The sequence below is a fragment of the Lasioglossum baleicum genome, chromosome 15 (assembly GCF_051020765.1).
Source record: "Lasioglossum baleicum chromosome 15, iyLasBale1, whole genome shotgun sequence".
Lineage (NCBI taxonomy): Eukaryota > Metazoa > Arthropoda > Insecta > Hymenoptera > Halictidae > Lasioglossum > Lasioglossum baleicum.
The window spans coordinates 8,487,938-8,502,276 of record NC_134943.1 but is presented as its reverse complement, the minus strand read 5'-3'; the positions used below and the strand labels follow the sequence as shown (position 1 = coordinate 8,502,276).

Below are 14,339 nucleotides of genomic sequence, written 5' to 3'. Positions count from 1 at the left end.
TTCTGAGCAGGTTGTTGCGCACCAAATTTGATTTTCGTACATCTGAGCATTTCTGATGCCTCGCAAGCGAACTTTTGAGCAGTTTTCGCGGCATTCAAATTTGGTATTCATACTTCTGAGCCATCTTGCTAGCCTCAAAAGTTGAAGCACCTATTTCTCGGACAATTTTGACAAGCTCGAGTTCTCCTTTCGTACTTCTGAGCAGGTTGTTGCGCACCAAATTCGATTTTCGTACATCTGAGCATTTCTGATGCCTCGCAAGCGAACTTTTGAGCGGTTTTCGCGGCATTCAAATTTGGTATTCATACTTCTGAGCCATCTTGCTAGCCTCAAAAGTTGAAGCACCTATTTCTCGGACAATTTTGACAAGCTCGAGTTCTCCTTTCGTACTTCTGAGCAGGTTGTTGCGCACCAAATTTGATTTTCGTACATCTGAGCATTTCTGATGCCTCGCAAGCGAACTTTTGAGCAGTTTTCGCGGCATTCAAATTTGGTATTCATACTTCTGAGCCATCTTGCTAGCCTCAAAAGTTGAAGCACCTATTTCTCGGACAATTTTGACAAGCTCGAGTTCTGCTTTCGTACTTCTGAGCAGGTTGTTGCGCACCAAATTCGATTTTCGTACTTCTGAGCATTTCTGATGCCTCGCAAGCGAACTTTTGAGCGGTTTTCGCGGCATTCAAATTTGGTATTCATACTTCTGAGCCATCTTGCTAGCCTCAAAAGTTGAAGCACCTATTTCTCGGACAATTTTGACAAGCTCGAGTTCTCCTTTCGTACTTCTGAGCAGGTTGTTGCGCACCAAATTTGATTTTCGTACATCTGAGCATTTGTGATGCCTCGCAAGCGAACTTTTGAGCGGTTTTCGCGGCATTCAAATTTGGTATTCATACTTCTGAGCCATCTTGCTAGCCTCAAAAGTTGAAGCATCTATTTCTCGGACAATTTTGACAAGCTCGAGTTCTGCTTTCGTACTTCTGAGCAGGTTGTTGCGCACCAAATTCGATTTTCGTACTTCTGAGCACTTTCAAAAGCCTCGCCAATAGAAATACCAACTTTTTTGAACAGTTATCATTAAGACTTGGATTTGGCATTCGTACTTTTGAGCGACGAGGTGCTTTTAAATTCTATTCTCGTACTCCTGAGCTAATATCTCAAAAATTTTAAACGAGACGTATGTGGGAGATATGACGGAGAGCGTAAAATAAGTTTGACAGAAACCCGTGTTCCCGACGTTTTCGAGTTCTACTCGCAGAAATAGCCTTGGTCCAGGCAATTTCGTTTCAACAGTCACCTATCGATCACTATCGACAACAATGTGGCAAACAACAGGCTTGAACCGGCTGCCGGTACATCTGCGCACGTGCCGGGAGCTTTCTGTCCATGAGTGTGCCCTTTGTCTCCCGCTCTCTCTTCCGTTAAAAAACAAAAAACACAGAAACCGATGGAGTAGATACCTACCGGCAACACGTAGTACGATCGGGATCGTCAGCTGGGGACCGTGGTATGCATCAAATTCACCGGAGAACTCTCGCAGGACCGATTCACCGAGAACATTAAATAAAGGCTAGTCTTTCCTCTCAGCCAAAAATCCCGAAAAATTACTCCCTTGTCCCGTATACCTACCTGGAAGCTGGGAGGGAGCTTCTATCGCAACAGAAGTACCTCTTTCAGCGTTCTAATCCACGGATTCCGATGGCCTCGCGCCATTAGGGAATAGCGCCATGGACTAAAGCCAGAGAGAGAGCGTACCCCGAGGAAAGTGTTCGCAAAAAAAAATATAATCTCTATGCACCGCTATTATTAACTCGTCGAATACACCTAGCTGGAAGCAGCGAGCACTCCTATCGCAACGAAAGCACCTCCCGAACCTTCCCAACCCTTGTATCCGTCGAACCGACGCGCGACGACGGCTCCTCCAGGGGGTTGCAAAGTGAATAGCGCGAGGGAGGATCCCCTAAGAGAAGAGAAAAAATAATTTTCATGTAAATTCCCGTCGGCCGTCGAATCTCCGGGATCGATTCCCGGCTCGCAGCGCTCTCTCCTCCTTTCCCACCCTATTCCTACTCTCCTCCTCTTTTTCGGCAGGAAAAAGAGGAGCAAGCCGCGTTAACGATCCGCGCTGGAAATACTCGGCGCGAGAACCACTTCGGCAAAATTGCTTCGTATCGAGGGCAGATAGGGCGCGAAAACGTCTCTGCCGGGCTCCCGCCGCTCGGCCAGCCTTTTTCCAAATGGGATCAGATAGAGGAAATAATTGTTTGTTCTCGGCGGGCCCGCGCAAGCCCTACCTCCGCTAGGGAGGGGTCGAGAGAGAACCGATAGGAACACACCGCGAGGATTTATTGAACCGATTCACCTGGGTCAAACGCTCTTCTGGATCCGTTTATGAATCATATTCCGCGACAAGCCCACCGATTAGGACTGTTACGTCCTAAGGTGGACGTTTAAAAAGAGGAAAGTTTAGTTTAAAGATTCGGATAGAGAATAAAACGCAGTCTTGCACCTACCTGCGTTCACCGGCTTCGGTTCGGGTAATTGACGATTTCTTAAGACTAATTGCTGGCCTTGTTTGTGGATTTGGATAGTTGAAATCGGGAGAAGTTGGGTAACTCGTTTAAAAATCGATTACTTGTGTGAAATTTTCAAATAAAACATTTGAAAGGGTTGATCGGCTCTACGGGGGTAAAAGAATGTTTTTCTCGACTCGAATTACCGCGAATTCGTAGATCGAAGCGTCCTCTTCGTAACTAAACCGGAAACTTTGGGATAGGATCTTTTGTTACCGTTTTGTGGCACTTTGAATGAGATTCTACCGCCACTGCAAACTCCCTAGGCGTTTGTAGAAGATTCCGGGAGAAACGGAAAGTTCTGCGGAATTTCATGCAGTTTTGTGTCGTATTTCATCGAACGGAACTACTGCTGCGGGGAATGAAATTCCAGTTCGCTTCTCTTTCTGAAAATTTGTCTATAAAAATAGGGGCCCGCATAAATATTGGTCTGGTTATTTTATCGGTCGTGTTTTACTCGTCCTGGGGGAATTTTCCACGCGTCCGATCGGCTCGGCGCGGCGGAGAGTACTAAAACATGCGTTCGACGGACAAAGTGGATGGAGAAGGGAGCTTTTCGAGATCGTCTTCTCCGTTTTCGAGGGAGTAGACGGGAGAAAATTGTACGATAGTTTTCGAGTAAAATGCATCGTGTGTCCGAACTTCGTGCAATTTGAATCGCGATACTATCTTGTTGCCAACGATAATCTCGCTGCGTATCTTCTAGCGTTTTCCTTTAGCTAATTTATTATAGTTTGCAACGCGGAGGAAGCCAAGAGTAAAAATAATTGCCGGATCCGGCCCGTGCGAAAATGGCGGAGACAAGGGCCGATCCTCGCGAAAGAAGAACGTCGCGGACGTGAAACCGGCGCGCTGCGTTCGAAGTTCCGATTCGATTCTCAAAGGCGAGAGACGGTTGAGAGGCTGAAGTAATTAGGAGCCGCGGTCTTGTCCGCAATTTCGGGGACAGGAAATCCATTAGCAGGCCTCTCGAGATTTCTATGGGACGGCACGAAACTTATTCCGAGGCGCGGCGTTATCTCGACTACTCGAAATTCGCGAATAAGCTGCCCGGGGGATGATTACTGGCGAAGAGTCCTTTCAACCACCGGAAGCGTTTCCTCCCTGGCTGCAGACGCTGACCTTCCGCGAAATAAAGAGTAAAGTTTCCACCAAGTTCCCTGCGAGATCCTCCTCTTTCGAGCTTTCCTTTTCTTCCGTCGAATATAGGGGGGACTGCTAGCTGGGCTCCCCGATCTGCCTCGCGAATTAAAACCTCTGTTGACCCGCTGTTGCGTCCTGCGGCTCGCTTCGGAAAGAGGAGACTTTGATAAATCGTATTTGCGATGCATACAAATTTCATAGTACTCCGGGAAGTGGCTTAATCCCTTGTCGTAACATTTTCTTTACAGTTGCAGGGATTAAAACGTTTTTATACCCAAAAACGTCGTAGAAGAGAAAATTGAAAATCTCTATTTTTTGTATGGCTACATTTACATTAATGCTTAAATGTACTTATAATTGTGAAAGAGGTCTAAGTCCAAATTTTAAAAAGCATGAGTTTTTTCAGCTATTTAACATTAGATTATTTTAATATTTGTCATCTTCAAGTACTTTCCACCAATGATGATATGAATTGAAAATCGATTACTTGAATCAAGCCTACAAAGAAAATATCATATCGGTAATTACCGATAGGATGTACACTATAAGTTTATCTATAACTAAATATAACTAATACAAATAAAACTTATTACTAGACAGCAGATCTTTGTGCAAAATAAAAATTTTCTACCCGATTTTCAACAAACTGGAGTGAAATAGAAATTGATTTTCTTTCTTAATATGTTTAATAGGTCGAAAATAATATAACAGTATTTCTAAATTCTTCTAATCTTTTCACTGTTTGAAATTACACCTACTCATTTTTGTTGTAAATGCATAAAATCCGCTGTCAACTTATTACCGATAAGAAGATGCACGAATTCCGATTCTTTTCGAAGGTGTTACAATAAATGGAACATTGCGAGAGTCGCGCGCAACATTTAGCAATTTCATTTTGATGGTCGATGACGGAGAGAAATAATTCACGCGTTTGTGAACGCGGTCGTTGGAGCGAGGTCGGGGACATAATCTGGCTCGATCACGCCGCTTTTCATTTCCCCAATTTCCGGGCGGAGAGCGTCGCGCGTCATCGAGACGTCGCGACGCGGACAGGTTCTGACTAGGACACCGACTAGGAGTCGAGATTTAGGGGTTAGGGCATCCCTCCGCGTCGGTGAGCGTCGTCGAGCGTCGCTGCGGGCCGAACACGGGCCAGATAAGTTATCGGCGGAGCCAGGAAATGGAAAAGCGTGCTCGAGCCGCGTTTCAGCTGCAAGCGAGTCCCGACTGTTCCCGGTAACGACGTGGAAAGGACTGACGATCTCTCGAGTGGCACGAGTCAGGACGTCTCGACCCGTTCCGACCCGGCCCGGCCCGAGCCCCGCGCGTTCCGGAATTTAATTAGTTCGCCGGGACGAGAGCGCATTGTCTACGGGCCTCTCTGCATTTTCATGAAGACGCCGAGGCCCACTCGAGCCCTGCCACCGATCGAAAGGGTTTTCGAGTAATCGCTGTCCCCAACCATCTCGAGAATTCCTACTGAACCGAGCAAATTCTCCCCTCTTCCAAGAAAAAACACTTCAAATTAAAGATCGAGCTCCAAAATATCTAATACGTCGACGACCTATCAGGACGTTCGAAAAGTAATTTCGTTTTTCGTGTAGAGGTGGCATTGCTTCCATTTGTTATTAGTAGACTGCTGGTCTTGATGCATTTATGGCTTTTGAAAATTTTCAAGAACTGCTAAAATATAAAATTCGACAGAATTTAGTACGATTTTTATTTGGTTTCACTTTTTAACCGACTTCGAAAAAGGAGGAGGTTACTCAATTCGATCTGTATGTGCCTTTTTCTTTCGTTTTTTTTCTATGTATGTTTACCGATTACGCCGAGATGGATGGACCAATCGGAGCGAAACCTTTTGCATTTTGTAGAGTATGTTCCCGGGATGGTCCCGTGCAAAAAAAATTTTACATTTTTTTATTAATTACGATTTTATTTGCGAAAATGTAGGGTGGTGATACTGTTGTGAACTCCGCTGAATGTTAGATATTAGATATTTATTAACGCGACGTCGTTACCGTTATCGATTGCGGCTTTCAGATGTTTATAAATTACGATTTGGAATGTGACGGCTGACAGAGATAAAAAGTGTGTGAAATAAAAGGAATTTTATAAAATTAAACCGACTTCGAAAAAACGCACTAAAAAGTATAAAATAATTTCCATTTAATTTATGTAAATACAGACGAACTTAAATACAATACAATCTTTCCGGAGGCGGCGCAAAAATTAAAAATCTTCCAAATGACAGATGTTGCTGATTTCGTAATTTCCAGTGTCGAAAATTTTCAATTTTGCGCCGCCTCCGAAAAGATTGTATTGTATTCAGTTCGTGTGTATTCGCATAAATTAAATGGAAATTATTTTATACTTTTTAGTGCGTTTTTTTTTCATAATTCGTTTACGAAAATTGCATACTACAGAAACATACGCAGTCTGGTTACATATTACTTAACTTCATTTTAGATCGCGAAATCGTGGTTTAGTTTGTTTGAAAATTCGCAAGAGATCGTAGAACAAAATTGTCATAAAACTTCATTTTCCCTTGAGAAAACGAAATGACTTACCGAACGACCTAATATTTTATTTCGATTGTTACGTACCGAGGCTTTGCCTACGTGACTTTTTACTGCCTTCTTGGAACCACGTGTTCATGTAAGTAGGAGGTGGGGCTCACATGCCAGGAAAGTAAATACATCTGGAAAACATAGAAATGTCTTCCAGATTTTCTTATACCCCCACTGCCATTTTTCTAAACTAGTTTCGACTACAGTGTTGCCGCGATTGATGTGACTTTCGGATATGCGGATGATGTGACTTTTTTATCCCCACTACTAGGGAATTCCCCCGGTGGGGGCGGTCGATCTCGCTACAAAGAAATTAAGGTATTGGGGTTTTATGATACTCGATGTATCATTCTCACGTATGGAATAGCAGTAGTAAAATACAACAATTTCCCGCTTAGCATCGTTGTTTATCCAGGATCGTCGTTTACATTTGGAAAAGCTATCCAAGAAATCTATGTTCGACACACACACACACGTAAAAAAAAACGTAGTTCCATTCGTTTCTTGAGACTCGATACCCCCGAGGTTCTCACAACAATCGTGGGAACACTGTATACAATAAAGGGCGCGAGCTTGTCTATATCGGGCTTAGTTTTGCACCCAATATTTCATTTAGAATAAAATCGACGATGGTGCCTGCGAAAAGTGATCGATTTGGCATGGGATGATCCGATTATAATCATCGGTGGCTCTATGGATCAATGATCCTGATCGAGTCTCGAGATCAAGAGAAAGAGAACAGGATGAAGTGTATAAGTGTGTAACAAAATTTATCCTCACTTTAAAAAGACCAGCTTTCCAATAGTAATTTGATAAGCTTCGCTCATAGTCTACTTAACTTCATGGCGTTTCTCGAGTTCTTTCGCGTATACAGAATTTATGTCCCTTGGAACGACCAGTCTCGGCCCTTGAACATTTTATTTTTCGTTAACTTGGTAGCGATCCTGGCCGAACGTAAAACGCTGCCATTAGAATGAACAATAAATGGAAAGTACAGTTTTAACCGACGGTGCTGAATAATTTCATCGTGTAGATCGTTCTCGCCGGCTAAATATCGTCGAAATTCCGGGAGGAGAACGGCGGCGCACAGTGTGACGAATGGCCTTTTTAGCTGGACAAAATTAACTTTCAAATAAACAAAAACTAACTGTGCCAATATTATCTAAAATAACCGTGTATTAAAACCCTTGAATATTAAAACTTAAAATTCTTTTGTTGTATGTTTGCAGAGCGTGTAAACTTCACCTAAAAGGCGGACGCCTAACCTATAAATGAATGGGCACATTGTCATACGCGCTAGAAATATGTTAAAATGTACGAAGGAGTATTTAAATTTCCTATGTATGATGGATATAGCATCTCAAAACATGTATTTTCACTTTAGTAATTCCAAATTATCGATAACATTCCTCTATTTTTGTAAATTAAGTGTCGAAGACGGTACTTATTTTTCCACAGAAACGCCCATGTTACTCCTCTTCGTCAATGAATCAGTATATGCCCCACGTCGCCCCACGCGATGATTTTTACATTATTATAAAGTAGAGATTCTCTAGTTTATTGTAGTACCAAAATATAATTGCCATTACGTCGTTTTACGTTTACGCTCGTGACAATCACAGCCCGGGCCGGGCCCGAACGCAGCCGATGCCGTCATCACTTAGCGGTTTGTTTAGTCTACTCGTTGAAACCTATGGATTGGTTTCGTTCATTGTATATTTAAGGAATATACAATGTAATGAATATACAATCGTCAGGTTTTCCTCCGAACTTTCTTCTTATGAAAATTGGTTTCTGCAGTTTCGAGCGATCAACGTGCAGTCTACATCTCCCTTGCGTTTTTCATATATCTTTCAGTTTCGTTATTTTTTATTGTTGTCGTTGCTTTTTATTGATATTGTTATTATTACTGTGTTCGTTGTTAGTGTTTTATTTGTTACGTCATCACATCAAACGTGATACCTTTTTTCAAATTTTTAGATTAATTTACATTTGTTTATAAGTTATTGGTTTATAAGTTATTAGTTTCTAGCAACCGAACGCTCCCATTTCATACTTTCATTTTGATCTGTGTTATTTCTGTTGTTTTATTTATATTTTTATGTTATTATATTTTTAATTTTTTATTATATTAAAATGATAAACAATAATATGCAGCAGATTATTTATAGATTGAAACCGTATACTAAACCAAAGAATAATTCTTTCCCGTATGTCTGAATCTCCAAAAAGTAAATTAGTAAATTATATTAACATTCTTTTTGTCCATAATTAAAAATGACGTCTTCTTTGATAATATCTACTACTTGTTATCATTCTGTGTGTTACATAGATCCATTACTAACTTCGTTGTATATTATATTTAATTATAAATCACTTAAAATATATTGTTTAATTAACAAAAACCAACTAAATGTTGTGAAAAGTTAATAATTATTCATATTTTATACAACTGTGAACATATCAATTGATAAATATAGAAAAATAGGCGATTCTTTTTTTTTAGAATTTTGTCCAGCTAAAAAGGCCATTCGTCACACTGTGCGGCGTTGCGATCGATCGATCGTGCGCGCGCGAGCGGTCTGTTTCCGCGCGCGCTCTCGTTTGCGGACAGGCGGACGGGTTTGAATTATTCAATTTATGATTTATAAATACCCTAGGCTCGTCCAGCCAGCCAGACGACGCGGATACGCTCGGATAGAGAACGATGCTCACAAATTCCGCTTCGGAGGATCTTGTGTCGAGCCCGGGGAGGGAATGGTACGCTGACAGCCATCGGAGTCGGGAGTCGGGAGAGCATCGTAATCTGATCACGCATCGATAATGCCGATCGAAACGCGACCGTTGCGTTGATTCGATTCGGAGTTACTTTCTGGAATTGTTGATCGCGACGCGTAATTACCGCGGGATTGTCGAGCCGGCTGCGATTCACCGTTATGCTTCGTACAGACTAGAACATTCCGACGAACTGCGCCGCGAACCGCGCATTTCGACAAACATTTCGACGAACGTTTCGACGAATGGCGATCGGAACGGATTTGTGTTATTTCCAGATTTTCTTGCGAACAACTATGGGAGCTGCAGCGGTGTATACTACACAAAGAAATACAGAAAATGTTGGCACTTTACTTAGATGTAATGTTCAGGTCTCTATGAAGCATCAGATTCGAGATTAAATGACTTGAATTTTTGGATATTTTATGACATTTCGACGAACATTTCGGCGAACATTTCGGCGAACATTGCCACGAACGCCACCACGAACTTCGCCGCGCGCATTTCGGCGTGCATTTCGGCACGCATTCGCGCGAACGGTCGATCCATCAGCTATGGGAACGCCGCCGCGCGCATTTTGGCGAACATTTCGACGAACATTTCGACGAACGGTGCCACGAACGGTGCCATGAACGCCGCCGCGCGCATTTTTGCGCGCACGAACGCGAACGGGCTGGCACTTACAAATCTGTTTGCAGGACAGATAGCATATCCTAAATATTCATAATATAATTTATAAATCTCAAGAAATATACATAAATTTATAAACAAAGACATCGGTGATTTAAATTATATATTGTAGTAAATTTAATTAAATTATAATTTGTCTCAAATTATTAAAGATGCCCTTGCTATGAAAACATTGCATTTTTTTCCCTGATATTTTACGTGAATTCTGAACATTTTCGGTAATCTTGCACACCCCTGCAGAAATCCCGAAAAAATTCACGGGAAACCCGAACACCACCGGAAATCCCGAATATTCTCTGAAAGAACTCAGGATTTTTGGGATCCCGTTCCGACATGATACGAGGCTTCGCATCTCGGTCCCGGCATCGGGATTCGGGAATTCCCGGGTTTTTAGCGGGGTTGCCTCAAACTTTTTCTATAAGAACTCTATTCCTCTCGATATTGAATAAAATGTATGTCTCTTGACAGTAGCAGCATCATCGCGCAGCCCAATGTCGTTCGTCGAAATGTTCGTCGAAATGCGCGGTTCGCAGCAAGGTTCAAGGTGCTGTTCGCGGCGCGGTTCGTCGAAATGTTCTAGTCTGTACGAAGCATTACAGAAAGTAACTCGCGTAATGGATTCAACTGTTACGATTGGATCGGTGTTGGTACAACGTAATCAGATTATACTTTGCTGGATCACGGACAGCGGAATGCGGCCGGAAATCGGGGGAGCCGCTGGAAAATGTACACGCGCCACGATATTGGAATTTACAATAGAACGCGGGTTAGGAAAGCGATTGTATCGGCGAATTTGGTAGCGGGCTGCGGTCGTTTTCCTTGCTAATTCGACTACGCGTGGCGGTCTAAACTTGTTACGGATTAGAAGGGGTAGAACAAGTCACTTCACGTACACCGAGAAAAAAAAGTATGTAGTTACTTCAATAACACGCGTGTTAGTGTAATTTTTTTTACTTCGATGAATATCAATGTATTCTTTTCAATAGTATGAAATTTAGAAGCAAATCGTGATGTATTTGAATTGTCTGTCATGGAATGATTGAAAATATTATTCGATTCAATGCCGTACATTATTATTCGTAATATTTCTCTTTTTCCTTCAATCAGATATGTTGTTAAAAAAATTCGAGAAATGTATTGATTTATACTGGAATTGGTTTGAGGCCGTATCTTATTTTCTTGAAAACAATGATGGTCAAGCTATTCGCTTATATGATTGGCGGAAATGAGTTTTGCTATTGAAATTCAATAGTATTAAATATTAGAATAAGTTCATATGATATTGGCACTATTCAATAGTACATCTTATTGAATCAACATATGTTTTTTTTTTTGTTTCGACAGGATTTTTCTCGCAGTGTAGAAACAAAACTTTATTTCCCCAACTAGGGTTCGTTCAAAATTGTCACGAACTTTGTGCAAAACAAGAGATGTATCAAGCCAGAACACAAGCTTGTTTTGACGAGATTTGTTGGAATAAAGCGAGTGAGATGAGAGGAACTAGATGAGTGTTTAATGAGATAGTTAGAGATATTCACGTTTAGCGTCCGTGAATTCCGATCAAACCGACTTTTTTCCATGCGTTTATTTTCGATATATCGCGGTCGCAATACACACGATTCACGCATACACAAAATATTGAACGCACGCACTCATTCCAAAATCTCGCTCCTACATACATACATATGTGAATAGAGGGTTTCGGTTCACATTCCAGAATAGTGACACTTTCAAAAAGCTTTTCAGGAAATCTTTGAGAAACGAAACTGTGATTAGCAGAAATGTGTCCCGATGAAAATCGATTGGGAGTCGGTGGAAAGGTCAGCGAAAAACGGGCGAATCGCGAGTGGAGCGGCGCCGAAATCGTGAAAATTAGTCGTCGAATCCTCTATTGTTAAACCACGCGCAGTAATCAGCGGCTGGTTCCAACTGGCTCGAGAACCGTGCAGATTGGAGCGGGTGCGGAGCGGAGCGACGGCGGCCACGCGTTATTAGCATCGATTACATCGCCGGCGTAATTAGTCCTGTTAGTCGATTCCCAATCGGACCGGTTTAGGGGCGGATGGCTGGTTAACCGAGAAACGTGACGGCAATCTCGACGAAGCCCGCCTTTTGTCCGCCCCTTATCGCTCCTCGTGGTCCGGCGAACGCAATTAAGCGATAAATTTTACCGAAAGCGCAGCTCCGGAATCACGGTGCAGCCGTCGATCACGCGCGTCACCGAACTCGAAAGCGAAATCGAGATCTCTCGAGGAGCACCACCCCAAGGAAAACCTCGACCCTCTCCTATAGTCCCGTCGCCGATGCTTCGAGGAAAACAGATCCTTTCGTCGTGCGATCGAAAAACGTTCGCTGATAAAAGTTCTATGTTTACAATTGAGCGGGTAGTTGGTTAAAAATTGGACCGTTTATTTTGAAAGTGGTGAAACTGCATTTTTTTAAAAATGAGATATCACATAATTTTTTATTAATTTTGTGTAAACTTTTTATGTATAACCAGTTAATATTTAATATCTTAAAAAATGCCAAATCTTTGTTCAATTTAAAATTGATTGATTATGAAAGTGGTGCGAGTACAATTTCCGTAGAGATAGGTGGCGGGGTCACGTGGTTACCACACCACAGGTTTACTATGATGTTATAAAACAATGTAGACAAAATGATAAATTTATTTTACACGAAATGAAACGGGAGAATTTCGTTTCGACAAAAAATCTACAACACGCAATTCAAAAACGGGTAAGAAAAATTACCAACGAAGAAAAAGTAAACTGGCTGAAAATATGTTGGCTGAGGTTTTGCAAAAAGTGCACACCGTATACTATTTTATATAAAACATCGATGGAGGTCACAGAATTTAAGACGTTAGATTTATCACCTACATGTCGGGGAAGACCGCCAAAGTTTGAAAAAACCGCCGTCTTTGTATAGATGCCAGTCCAAAAGCCTCGGGGAGGTTCATTTGCATCGATCGTAGAGGGACACTATTTTTTGTGGTTCAAAGGCCGAGCCGAACGTAAAGAAGGATAGCGCATGTCTTTAGACTGCGACTTTCCGCGTCTCTTTCTTTCCCATACGCTGTCCTTCCTCGCGCCCGAAACGTTCATCGTCAATTAATCGCACGAGTCTTTGAACTGTGCCGTCGACTGCGACCCTCCGCGTCGCATTAGTAGTGGTTCACACCGATATACCCGAGCCGAGATCAGATTACATTAAATCCTCTATAGCCGCAACAATTTCTGTACGATAGATGCGACCAAGAATAACCCCTTCCCCCCTCAGTACGGGGTAAACAACGGTGCTAAGCGGGAAATTGTTGTACACATTGTACTAATGCTATTCCATACCTGAGAATGATACATCGAGTATCATAAAACTCCAATTTAAAGAATACATACCTTAATTTCTTTGTAGCACGATCGACCGCCTAAGGGGTGACCCCCGCGTGGTCTCTATTTACACGCGCTGTCCTTCTCTACGTTCGGCTCGGCCTTTGGAGATAAAAAATAGCTACCCTATACGAAAGATGCGACCAAATCACCTCGAGGCTGTCGCGTCTATAGAGGACTAGCTTTTGCCCGCGGAAATTGATATTGTTTCCCCATAAAACCTTTTAACCACCCATTCACCCCTATACAGTTTTAATTTTACGTCATGCCGCCATCTTAGATTACAAAACCCCTTTTCACCCCTTTAGGGGTTCAATTTTTTAAAATGTCGAAATGGGTGTTTGATTAATTATATCAACGAGCATTAAGACCAAGTTTCAAGCAAATCCGACCAGAAATAAAATATTCCTCATACAAACGTTGCAACCCCTTTTCACCCCTTAGGGTTTTAAATTTTTTAAAATGCTGAAATAGGTGTTTGATTAATTATATCAAAGAGCATTAAGACCAAGTTTCAAGCAAATCCGACCACGAACAAAATATTTCTCATACAAACGTTGCAACCCCTTTTGACCCCGTTGAGGGTTGAATTTCGAAATATCCTTTCTTATCCGTTGTATAGATCATAAACGAAACCTCTGTGCAAAATTTAAGCTTTCTAGGTCCAAGGGTTTAGCCTGGGCGTTGATCAGTGAGTGAGTGAATGAGTCAGAACTGCATTTTTATACTATATGTAGAGAGATTTGGTATGCTACAATGGAGGGGATATTTTTATTGCGTTCATCGAGTAGCACCTTTTTGCGTCGATGGAGGATTTACTATATGTACTACTAAAAAACGTCTACAAAAATTGCAAATTGCATAAACATCCGCAGTTTAGTAACCACGATTCGTTTATAATCGCAATCTACGATATTTTTGGGGATCAAGACGTTCTAATCACGGTAACTGTAAAGAAAATGGCACGGCAAGGGGGTTAATGCTCGTTCGAACGACTTGTTTTAAAACGAGAAAACTATGTGTTCCGACTCGATGAGAGACGGGCAATGGTATGGTATGGTATGGACATGATATTTGGTCCCCTCAGGGTTTCAAATTCATTTACCAATCCTCTTCCTCTTTCCACTCTCACCATCGCCTTTTCAGCGGGACCTACTGTTTATGGTGGGTTCCGAACCACCTTTTGCCAACAACACGTGAAA

The 14,339-nt window shown here is 42.0% G+C and overlaps 1 protein-coding gene across 3 annotated transcripts in view; it reads left to right on the top strand.

Moving 5' to 3' along the window:
• The window catches only part of Sdc (Syndecan), a 177,529-nt gene that overhangs the window by 88,062 nt on the left and 75,128 nt on the right, over positions 1 to 14,339 (top strand). The window lies entirely within an intron of this gene.